General features: G+C 48.2%; 1 protein-coding gene across 3 annotated transcripts in view; it reads left to right on the forward strand.

Annotated features, from left to right (window-relative positions):
* The window catches only part of ZHX2 (zinc fingers and homeoboxes 2), a 70,989-nt gene extending 65,525 nt beyond the window's left edge, over positions 1 to 5,464 (forward strand). Inside the window, exons 4-5 of one of the 3 annotated variants that reach the window (XR_009957716.1) lie at positions 3,073 to 3,361; positions 4,247 to 5,464. The gene's annotated coding sequence lies outside the window, so the exon portion shown is untranslated. Of the gene's footprint in view, positions 1 to 2,773; positions 3,041 to 3,072; positions 3,362 to 4,246 lie in introns of those variants that run through there. The other 2 variants (XM_062570583.1, XM_062570584.1) reach the window with 2 other exon arrangements.
* Positions 5,465 to 12,284: the final 6,820 nt, after the last annotated feature.

Below are 12,284 nucleotides of genomic sequence, written 5' to 3' on the forward strand. Positions count from 1 at the left end.
GCTTGGTATAACTGAGATCTAAATTTGTCTCTCCTACACTGGAGTCTGCTCAAGCTAGGAATTATCCAACAGAAAATGCCACACAATGTGTTAACAAACACAGACAACGCTTACTTTAGAAATAATTAATAGTTCTCTGATATCTAATAAGCAAAAATACTGAAGTATATTATACTCTAACAAACACACACACACAAGCCACAACTGACAAGAGTTCCTCTGCACCTGCACTAAAGACTTTTAGTGTTGCAGCTTTGCAGTACTTGAGTTGAACCGTTAAATGTTGTGACAGTGCAGTTTTTCCTTGCAAGCCATCCTGGCTAGCCTAGAGCACTCCGATTTCTCCTTATCCAAAAGCCTCCTGAATGTTTTCTCCACATTTAAAAGGGAAACACTCCAGTGGTTTTATTTTTGACCTACAAGTTGTATAGACTTTAATTTTGAGAAATGTCACAGCATCTGTACTGCAGAGTATTTTCAGACTGCTGTATGATGCTTTGTCCTGCATTAAGCTCATGGAAGTTGGTAGCTACGAGCCTAAGGAACAGGGTGCATGTTACCTGAGCAGCAAACACGGAGCTTGAAGGAGGAAGGACATGGGAGTGACATCGAGAGGTGTCTTCTTCCGACCTCATAGCATGCTGCTCTCTTTGGGGTGCCGTCACTGTTTCTGAAGCTACATCCGAAAGTAGTGCTAGGAATTGATCTGGCTTTTAAAAACAAATTAGCAACAAAAGAAAAACGCACTGTAGGATTCTCCCCCTTTCCCCCGGGGATTGTTATTCCAGATCAGTTCCCTGTTCCAGCTATGAATTTTTGTACTAACGTAATGGAGGAGAGGCAGCATGCCATGGGCTAGGACTGGGAACGGGGTAGGAGGCTAGGAGAGAGTGAGATTACCTTATTAAACCATTATTTTTTGCAAATGCTTTGTACTGTGAAACCAAGCTCTGTTGCAAGCCTGTTCCAGCAGCATAAGTTTGGTGCCTGTGTTTTTAGTGCCAGTGAGCGGCATAGGGTGTGCTGTGGTCAGAAGCTTCTGACTTGGAGCCCTAGCGCAGGCACCGGCCGTAAAGCTCCACTGCCGTGAGGTGTTTGAGCGTGCTCCGAAAGGAATTCTAATAAAAGCTTTGATCGGGGTTAAGCTTTCACCACTTCATCTTTTTGATGTGTTTTCAAATGGCTGATTTTAAAATACGCCTCCTGAGAAGAGATGCACTGGAGCGAGGCTTTCACGGTGTAGATTAAGGCTAGGGGGTCATTTTGCCTTCTGCTCTTCACCCCTTTCTTAGCACGCTGGCCTGGGGCCCTGACAGAAGTCTGTTATCAATTTTGTTTTCCCTTCCCTTTTCCTGGTGACTGTACTGGAGGCTCTGCAGCAGGCGTGTTGGAGCAAAAGCTCGGAGCTTTGTACCCTGCCACCGATGGGAACCTTGGAAAAATCCCTGCTGCCAGCTCCGGGCAGTCTCAAGCAGGCATTAAACAGGCTGCCCATTCCCTCCAGCCTAAGCCATCGCTCTTGTTTTGGTGAAGCGTGGCCATCTTACCTAATTTTTAACCATAATTTCAATGTTAAGATAACCAGTGGTTATCTTAAATGAGAGCCTGTGGTAGGACTCAAAAGCAGAGGGACCTGAAGGAGAGCCTGTTTTTGCTGAGTTGGCAACTTGCCATGTGTTATATTCTCCCATAAAAGTGATTTTCCTAACATTGGAGTCCTCAGTGCTGTACAGGGGGCCGTGTTGCTGTCCTGGCCTCAGATAAGAAGTACTGCAAAGTCCTGAAGAGCCAACAGGGGACTTCTCATCTGGGCTTTGGTGCAGCTGTAGTCATTACATGAAGCTGTTGCTCGACTTGACATCATGCACAGATGTGGTCCTTTGATATCCATGGTGTTGCTGGCTTCTCAGCTTGATGTATGTACTTTAAAGAGAGCGTTATTCTCTGTTCAATTTTTGTCATTGGCTGAGTTCAGATGTAGCTTCTGTAAAACTTGAACCGTTCCAGAGCTTCTCAGGTCGCTCTTAGCCCAGGCATGTAGTTTTAGGAGTTTCTGAACTTATTAGGTAGTACTTTATTATAGCCTTACTGGACACGATGCCTTAGGAAATGGGACTTTTCAGAACTGATCTGTGTTCACCACATCCTGCTGCTGCTGAGGCTGGGGAGTTTTCCCACCGCCTGACCTTGATGAGAGCAGAGTTTGCTCAACACTATGAAATACCAGCCATAGACTAATAAAAGTATCTGTTAGAGTCTGTTTCTGCCTGTTTGAAGTTATTGGTAAAATCAGGTTAACTCCACAATGGGATCATGTTCCTTAAACAATAAGCCTGCAAGAAGTGTCTCCATAAGGTACCAAGGCCTTCAAGATGTGGCTGGCTCCTATAAGATGCATTGAAGTCATCACTAAAAGCGCTCCGTGCGCTCGTACCAAAGCTCCCCATCCTTCTCATCATGTCAATACCGTGTTGTAGCTCCATTTCCATCAATAGTAGTACTCCTGCCTTCCGGCAGCGTGACTCAAAATCAGGTCTGTTGTCACTGTTTGTGCAAGCCAGACAGTCAGAAATTGGTCCGAAATTAAACGCAGCAAATTGCAGCTCAGCACGAGAGTGGGAATGGCGAATGCCAGAGTGGTTGGCAGTTGCTGCTCTCTTTCTTCACAGCGCTGTCCCCCAGGGGAGTTTTCCCAAGACCAGTATTTCTTTAGAGCAGAGCTTTTTCTTCTCAGAAATGTACACTTCTTCCCAACATCAACTTTCTTTTTTAGAGTTGTTCCCATGACCTCCACCTTGGCCCAAAGGAAAAAAAAAAACACATCCGAGAGTTGCATGCAATAAAAAGTCCTCAAAAAGTTACTCCTTGCTCCTTACGTAAGTGTTGCACCAAGCATCAAAGGTTGTCTGGGCCTTCTTGGTGCCTTTGCTCCTTTTGGACCGCGGCAGGCGCTGAGATCACCCGTTTCTCACGTGGCCTAACACATTCCTCAGCGTCTGAAATTGGTAAGCGCTAACAGCTCCGGGCTTTCCCTCCCTTTCTGCCCAAGTTCTTGCTTTTCTTGTGGTTTAGGGTTTCATCCTTAGAGCCAGCTGTAGTGCCTCTTCCCGTTGCTGGGCTCCAGGCTGAAGCCGGCGTGGGATTTTCACCGGGTTGGCCGAGGCTGTTCCGCGGGCGTCGCGAAGCAGCGGCGGCGCCGTTTCCCCTAAAGTCAGCGAGGCGCGTCGGAGCCCCAGCCTCTAAAGCAACGAAGCCAGATGGGGGAGGAAGCGACGCTCGGTACAGCAATTAGAAATTGCCGATGAGCTGGGATGAAGGCGAAGGGGCGAGAAAAGCCTGCAGGGCCCGGAGGCTCTTTGCTGTACGTGTGCGCGCGAGCCCGTGCCCTTTCGCTGGCCTCGACTGCTTTGCTTTCCGAGCGGCGGATGCCGGAGCTCGCTGCTTCGCTGCGGGTAGCGGAGCAGCAACGTGAACGGGGGCCACGAAGCGCTTGGTTAGCTCGGGTTTCTGTAAGCCTTGGCGCGGGAGACGTCGCTCGTGCTGCTGCCGGCAGCTCCAGCGTGAGCTCGCGCTCCCCGCGACGGGGAGGAGCGCGCGGGGACACGTCGCTGCTGCAGAGCCCTGGGCGCGTGTCCCCGTCTGAGCCGCGCGGAGGGCTGGGTGCGCGGGGAGGCGGGCGAGTATTCGAGGGGGTTTTTAATCGCCGGTCCCTGGGGCAGCCTTCCCGTTGGTGCCAGAATCATGGGAGAGCTCCCGAGTCGCTCTGCGCAGCACAGAGGCGTATGATTTTTTTCCATTATCTTGAGGTTTGTTTAATTCATTTTTAAAACCACGCGAAAATGCCGTATAGAGGATTTATGGTCGAAGAAGGACCTGTAGTCTTCTTGCTTTTAGCACTGTCTGTTCCTCCTCACAAAGTAGCTGCTTCCAGCCCATGTGCATGAAACCATCTTTGAACAACCGTGAAGATTTGTGCAATTTATAGGGTCATAATGAACCAGCAGAGAGTCCGGGCTGGGCTGTGTATCCCTGTTAGAAATCTGTGGGGATGTATTAGTTGAGTGTTGTATGCAACAAAACATCTGGTGCCCTACTGCAGGGTCAAGCTGAGAAATGAGTAAGCTTCAAGGTATGGTTAAGAGAAAATTCAGCGCCGCTGCATGCGCAGGGAAATGCTGTCAGTTGGCAGCTCAAGCAGTTGTTCAGCCTGCCTTTAAATGCGATGTTTCTTTTTTAATTTTTCCAGGGGTTCTGATCAGCTGCACTGTCCTGCCAATGAAGGGGAAACGCTGTTTGGAAATAGAAGAAAAATCTATTTTTCTGCCTGGGGTGAGATAGTGTGTTGCAACTCCCAAGTCTCAAACCACGCTCGCGGAGGCACAGCGAGAGATTCTCTTGTGGAGCATCATCATGGGACTGTTCATAGTGCCAAAGTCCTACTACTGCATTACAAAAAAAGAGAGAGAGAGAGAGAAAAAGGATCCTTGTATATAGGTTTCTCCTTTGCATCCTCTCCCACCCACTTTCCTGCCCAGCCTCTTCCTGTACTGGAACAAATTTGTACAATGTGGAAATTTTGTTAACTTTTTAATGGGGGCAAGTTATTCTTGCATATCACGCTGCTGCAAAATTTTTGGATTGGTTTGGGGGAGGGAGGTGTGTTTTGTGGGGAGAGGAGGCTTTTTTTGAAGTGTTTTCGGAAACGTTTGGAATCCCTTGGGTGCAGATCGGCGCCTGGTCCCAGGTTCCCACCCCAGCGAAGGGGTTGTTCTGGCTTAGTTGGGGGCGAGGGGATGTTTCGAGGCTTTTTGTTTTGTTTTATGGCCATCTGCTACCAGTTGAAGTATTTGAATCTCTGCTTTTCTGTGCTCCTATGAAGCAAGGCTTATCCAGCTCCTGTCCTTCACTTCTCACAAACCAGCACAGGCCATGGTTCTCTGAAAATCTTGCTAGAATGCCTTTTTTTTTTTTAGCACTTTTTGTTTAAACATGCAGTACAATCCCCAAAGGGGTTGCAGTGAGGAAATCAAGATGCTTCATGAGCTGAACTTGTTTGCGTTTCTTTGGTTGGTACAAAGATGGACAATATAAACAAAGTCTGCCCTCCGGCTTTAGGTATTGTAGCGCACAAAAGAGATTCCTGATTAACCCTTGCCACTAAATTTTTAGATCAGTTCTAGATTCCCGAGTGCACTTTTTTTCAAATAGTGCTAATTTTCTTTGTGTGGGGGTGTCTGTGCGTGCATGTATGAAGAAAAATGAGGCGCGTGTGTACGTGTGTGTACAAGGAAGCGCGGGTGAGACCTGGGTGACGTGTTACTCTGACTAGCTGTTTTTTGAAAACATGCCCATATTTCAGTACACTGCACAATTATAATGCTAGGGAGTTTGAATAAATCCAACTTTTCTAACTTGTTGCTCATTTGTTGTAACTCAATAAAACAAAGGCTAAACATTTTGGTAACCTTTTTCTCGTCTCTTTTTTTTTTTTCTTAATTAAAAGCAGAAAGCAGCCCCCAGCGGCTCTGCGTTGTGCACAAGAGTTCAGCGTCTTTATAGCTGCGATTAAGGTTTTAACTGGCTTTGCAGTAATCAGCTTGGCAAACGCTAACCAGATTAAAATGAACTCAGTGAACTACTGATTTTTTTTTCCTCCCCCCGCGTTAGAAGGTAGTTCCCCTCTCTAGGGGCTAGCTAGTAGCTGGGAACAGGGGGACCTTGTTCCCCGCACATCTGTGGGCTCTCCGCAAGGTCTCCGGGGGGAGCGCGGCGGTTAGTGCAGGACCCGCAGGAGGAAGGGGGCCAAGGCGGCGGTGGGACTGGTGTAAAACCACAGCCTGGCGCGGTCGGGGAGCGGGCAAAGCTGGCGCAGGGGGCGCGTACCCCGGTCTCGTTTCCTCTGGAGAGCTCGGCAAAAAGAGGAGCAGGATCCCAGTTTGGAACTGAGATCAAAGACAGGAGCTACACGTGTTGGACGTCAAAGCTTCAGCACTTGGTTGGATTTGGGGGGGGAGGGGTAACCTTTATTTTGGTTGCATTCATAAAGTGAATGGATGACTCCTTCACTGAGACGCACTAATAAAAGAGTTATTTTTGCTCATCAGCTTCACAGCGTTGACGTGTCGGAAGAGGTTTACAGTGGGTGGCAGAGAGCCCTTTCCAGCTTAGGCTTTCTTGCAATAGCGTTGCCTCGTTCCTTGCTGTAGGGGAGCGAATCACCGTCGAGCGCGCACAGGGCTGCAGTCGTGCTCACCGCGCATCCTCGTCCAATAGCAAAAGCCAGGGGAGCAACCTCAGCTTTTGCGTTCACAAAAGCAGTCTGTGTAGGGGAGCATGTGCTTGAGTTACGCCGCTGATCGCAAGTCTAATCATGCTTAATGCTTTGAGCTACAGGTCATACAGCCTAATCCTCCGTACGTGGAGCCTGTTCCCTGTGCAGTCACGTACGTGCATCCCTGCATGGTTTGTCAAAGCAGGACACGGTTTTTAACAACCACTTGGCAGCTTAATATTTCAGTTTGCATCTCTTCTTGCTTGGTGTGCATGTATGTATGTATGTCTGGAGCGCTGATCTACTTCACTTAACTAGCAACACTCCCAGGGATCTCCATGGGAATTTGAGGAAGAACAAGGCACACCTGGGTTTTCCGTACAGCACCCTGCATGGTGGGGTTATGGGTTGTGACTGGGGCTCTTTTAGATTGCTGCAGTACCAGCGACACAATAGCAGTAGCCCTGGAGGTTGTTATTCCGTAGATGATAATGCTGAATCTCTCCCAGAACAAACTGGCTTGCAGAAGAATGCTATGGGCTTTGCCAGCATCATCTGTAGAAGTTGGCAGTACGGCAACAAGGAATAGGTCTGTGTAGGCAGGTTATGGTAAGATACCGAGCCCTCCAGTGCAAGGCTTCATCAGGGAAAAAAACCAACCCAGTTTCCCTTTTTTAGCTTAAAGCACCCCAGTTCTCCGCAAGGATGGCTTTAGGGTGGATGCCTGAACAAGCTTTCGGTATTGCAGGCAGGCTTTGCCTGTGGTTAACAGCGGTGCAGCACGTGTGTGGGATCCCAAGCGGTGCGGCACAGTCGGTGTGTGAACATTGCTTGTACGCTGCCGCGGTTGGGGAAGTGTCTGCGTGCAGCGTCACGCCGCGTGCTGGCGAAAGGCGCCCGCCGGCACGCGGTTTTGCCATTCGTGGGCTTGTCCCACGCAGTGCAGGAGCCGGCCGCTCTCTCCGCGAGCAGCGTCCCCCAGCCAGCTAAGCCTTGGAAGTGAGGCAGTTGCTTGGGACATCCTTCCTCCAGTGGCCGCAGAGCTGCTCCTTGGCTTCGCTGACACCACAGGCTGGTCCTCAGCACCCAAATTTACTGATGTTCGGGGTTCGATCGACATCTTTCACAATAGATTCTTTTAAAATAACTAGTTTCTAAATTTTTTTAATCGGAAGAAATCTAGTTAACACACATACACAAAACAGTTTTTGCACATATGCATCACAGTGCTTAGAAAAAAATCCAACACTTGGAAGCTAGGAACCGCTTGAGTTAGAGATAGGCGGCCTGTACTTCCTTAATTTGCTCCACTTGTATGCTGTCAAGAGGATGGCTTTTCATTATATACAGATGCTATTTTTCCTGCCTTGTTCCTAAGATGAGAGGATGGATGCTGTTCAGAAAGTGAGCAGCTGTTAGCTTCTTACTGCAGAGTTCTTCAGGCTCTGCTTTGAAAATAGATTTATTCTTTTTTTCTTTTCCCCCAGGTTTTTCTGTAGCTCATGCTGCTGCAGCTCAGCACCCTGCCAATATTAAACAGTCAGTTCCCAGAATAACTTGCAACAGGGTGTCTGGATATTGTCGTGTCTCGTAGATGGGAAGCTGGACCAAAGAAAGAAACCTGAAGGTCCTACTAATTCAGGAGCACAGGTGAAGCTAGCCAAGCACCATGTGGGATTTTTTTCAGTGTGGTTAGCATTTTCTAACTTTTTCTTCATGTACAAAACAGCATTACCCTAACCCCAACAGCAGGTCATGCACTCACCTTGCCCACAAAACAAATCCCAATGGGTTCACATCAAGCACCCAGCGGAACATGTAATTTAAGGCTCAGCCACCCCACGTTCAAGGTTGCACTGCTGTTATTACCTTCCCAGACCCATGTAGAGGGTGGGAAGACTAAAATCCACCCTTGTCCTTCTTGACATTTCATCTCTGAGTGTGGACCATGGCGCTCCTTTGCTCTCTCGCTCTAGGTGGGCCCAGGAAGAGCAGAAATACTTGATTTCCATCTTCTGTATCTGGTAACAGCAAGTGTGGTGACCACCTGATGAGGTTCAAAGTGACGGTCTGGCGTGAGGGACTCCAACCAGCATTTGCCCAGGGACCGCAGACTCTCGGGAGGCTGGTGAGCCTGATGGCCCTCCCACAGCGGTGCTGCTGGGTGCCAGGTTTTGTGCTCAGCCTCTCCTCATGCTCGAGGGAGGTCATGGCTCATCCGGGCAGACAGCTGAGCCCCACTGGCTTGGGAGGAACATGTCAAACACGGCCATGGCGGTGGTGCCCAGGGCTGCCCCGTTTACCAGGTTACCATGTCATGAGCACCCCGAGGGCTGATATCTCCTACTCTCAGGCATTTGGCTTTGCCAGTGCAGTGGCTCTCTCACAGCTCTCTGGCAGTGGGATTTCTTTCTTTTTTTTTTTTTTTTTTTTTTTTTTTTTTAATGAGGAAACAGAAATGTTAGTCTCCATAAAGTGTTAGAATATACTATTGCTAGGGGTGACTTACTTATAATTTGGCCAAATTTGGTGCATTTTCCTAAGGAGGGTGAAAAGCAGAGGTGACATAGGCCATTTCCTTGCTAAAGTCCTTTCCCCCCAAAAGGGGGAGGGGGATTGGGAGTTTCCAGAGCTTTCCAAAAGCAGGGGCATCGTTTCCAACCTCAGCCCTCCGTCACTGGCCTTTGGGAATCGCCTTTAACACAACGTTTTGCAACTGCATTTCATCATTGAAACTTCCCTGGTCATCTTCCAGCCCTTGCACACCCTTCGCTAGTGAAAAGACTCGTTCCCAAATCACGCTGGGTATAAGAAGGGGAAATGGTTGTTAATTAATGACCAAGGTACATGAGGTAACGCTCCGGGAAGGCAGCTCGACGTCTTGATAGCAAGGGAAGAGCGCAGCGGAGAACCGTGAACCCTCATGGTTTTTTAATCATATCCTGAAGAGAGAAACCAAAGCAAAAGGGATGACGTCCACCATCGTTCGATCGCTAACTAACAGAAATCTGCTAGGAATGAGGTCGGCGGCTCTGGAGCATAATTCTGAAAATATTCAAAAAACAGCAGGAGGCTGGAACGTTTTAAGAGAAGGTGCAGAAAACACAAGATACGCACCAAAGGAACGGAAAAGTAGCATAAAAACCTGAGGGCAGGTTTCTAGGAGGTTGGGCAGCTGAAGCATGTCGTGATCGGCTTAGCGCTAGCTCGGGCGATGGTGGAGGCAGGCGCCAAGCGACTGGGGGTGTTTGTCAGACCCGATCACAAAACGGACATTTGGATCACAGCTGGCAGAAGCAGAGGTTTTTCATGGTCACTTCTCTGACCGTGCTCCAAAATGGTCATTTTAATCATGTTATAATTTTTAAAATTTAACTGTACTTTGAAAGCCACATAGCAAGCCAACTGGTTGGGGCAGAAGAAATAGGGTATCTGTGAAACTTCTTTGGTACACAAAACCATCCCTTCCTTACTCTTTCTCTTACGTCTTTAAAGTCTATACAACCCCAGTGCAATATATCAGGTAAAAATTTAGTGTTGCAGTTTTAATTTAAACAAAAACATTACTGCACATCTGTGGGGTAGTTAAAGGAATAATACCACTAACCCAAGTTTGTGAATACAGAAGTGCAAAGATGTCTGTGATTTTTCGGAAGACTGCAGAACAAATGGGCTAGATACAGAGCCAGGGTTCAAGTCTACCTTGTTTTGAAGTCTGAGACAAAGCTTTGTATTTGAATTGTATATTTGTTTATATTTTATATATAGTACCAAATAGTCATTATCGCTGTTTTGCCTGCATTTCTTAGTCTTCTACACAAGGCATTTTGCCTTCCAAGAGGTGGAGACGCACGGGGCAGGAAGGAGCAGGTGGGGACTGTGAACCCTTGCAGGCTGAAGCAGAGCCCCGGGTTGTCCTGCAGACATGCATCCCACCAGCCCCACCAGGACCTCGCCTGGTCTCCAGCTTAACCCTCCAGCTGAAGCTTTCACCTTTGTGCTTTACTTGCCTGCATCTATCTCCCTCCACCTTTATATCTCTCTTGGATTTATGGCACCCATCCTTGCTCTCAGCAGCCCCACGGGAGGTGCTGGGTGCTGAGCGCTTCTCCGAGACGGGCCCCCAGATGCAGCCAGTCTGACATTTCTGGTTTTTTTATTACTGCTGAGGGGAGATTTCTCCTCCCTTTAAAACAGGAGCTCACAGGGTGCCTCTGGGTGAGTTATAACGCACTGGTCTGCATACGTGATTCAATCCCTCTCCGTATTGAGAGCAGCGCTGTCTCCTCAGCTCCGAGCGACAGAGCTGCTCAGCCTCTTTGACCCGTCTGAACTGCTCATGGGATGGCACTGATATCAAAATGGACTTTGTCACATAGTGGCACTTAATATACATCTAAATGTTCAAAATCTAAATGCATCTAAATGTTCAAATCTGAAATATTTTGCTTTCTTTTTTCAAGGGCTCATCCTCTAATCCCAGCGGACCCCCTGTCTCGATGCTGGTGCAGCCAGCTAGGGCTGATGATTAACGATTATGCAGTTCTCCGGCAACTTGGAAACACTTGACTTTGCCTCGTACCTCAATATGCTCCCAAGACAACCATTAAGTAGAGGAGTCATGGCTTATTGCCTAACTGTTAAGCCTTTTCCTAAAACGATCTTCCTCAGTGCCTATTAATTGCTTTCACGCAAATTCAGGTTTATTTGAATGTCCTCTGACAGTCTGTTGTCTGCAACTCTGCTCCAGGTTTCCCAAGGTGCTTTTGAACATTTACCTTCATTTGGGCAGGCTGTAACTGCAATCTTTGATCCACATCATCTGCTGACTTTCTTGAAGGGTCTCCTTCTACCTTCAGAGGTGTGTGCATAGCTCCCCCAAAACTTGCTGGAGCTGAGTAGAGGATGCTGAGCTGAGTAATTGGCTTTTGAAAGCTAGGTAGTCTCGCTGCAACTGGGAATTTAAACCAGCATCAAATTTGAACCATTGATGATCGTGACACATTTGCAGATGGAGACCGACCTGAGGTGGTGCTTAAGCTAGGCACTGCCCACGCTCGGAGCGAGGGGGTCTGCCTGGAGCAGCCTGCCCCGCAAACAGGAAGACGCAAGAGTTATTGGCAGCATTAGCACCGTTACAGCAAAGGGGAACTGAAATGCCCCAGAGCAGTGAACCATGACTCCAACTTCACTCTCAAGTCGAGATGTAGCTACTGCTCTCACTGCAGGCAAGCGCACACGTGCTGCGGTACAACTGTAGCCCACCTTGCACGGCTGGGTGGAAGGAAGGTGAACTCGGCATCTCGGTCAGGTTCTTGGGCATGCTCGTGCCTTCGCCTAGGCACTGTGGGGTGCGACCAGCTTGACCCACAAACAGGTAAGCAGCCAGGAGCATGGGCAAGAGGCCATGGGTCAGCCTGCTTGACTGCTCCCAACCTGCTCTCCATGATATTGATAGAGTCCAGGAGAACAGCTTCAGATGAGGAGCTCAACCCCTACCCCAGCCTCCGATCATCATCTTGCTTTAATGCGCCCTATCACGGATTTATTAAAATATATTTTTTTTTCTTTTAATCCTCGTGTTTCAAACATGGGGGATGGAAAATTGAACATAAAGCCACACTCTGAAGGTCATACAAAGGCAGAGCCGACATTGTCTTCAGTAATATTAAAAGGAAGACCAACCCTGCTGTGACAGAGCAAAAAAAGGAATACTTCTTTTGATTGGAAAGAAAGTGTCTCCATGCCCAGTTGTGGTGCAGTATTGCACAGCAGAGGCTGCTGTGGCTGGAAGCAATGAGAATTAATTACTTTGCTTTCTGAAGCATGTGCTGCTCTGTGCTCCTGTGCCAGCTTCAGGAATGATAAGCCCTCACCCAAAGAGCATGGTTTTTTTTCCCCTTCTGCTAGGGAAGTTTTGCCTGTGTAAGTCACAGGAGGCTGTTGAGTTTTTGTTTTGTCTTCTTCATATTTGGTCTAAGCTCAAACCTGGGCAACACCACTTTCCTTTCAG

The sequence above is a fragment of the Rhea pennata genome, chromosome 2 (genome assembly GCF_028389875.1).
Source record: "Rhea pennata isolate bPtePen1 chromosome 2, bPtePen1.pri, whole genome shotgun sequence".
NCBI lineage: Eukaryota > Metazoa > Chordata > Aves > Rheiformes > Rheidae > Rhea > Rhea pennata.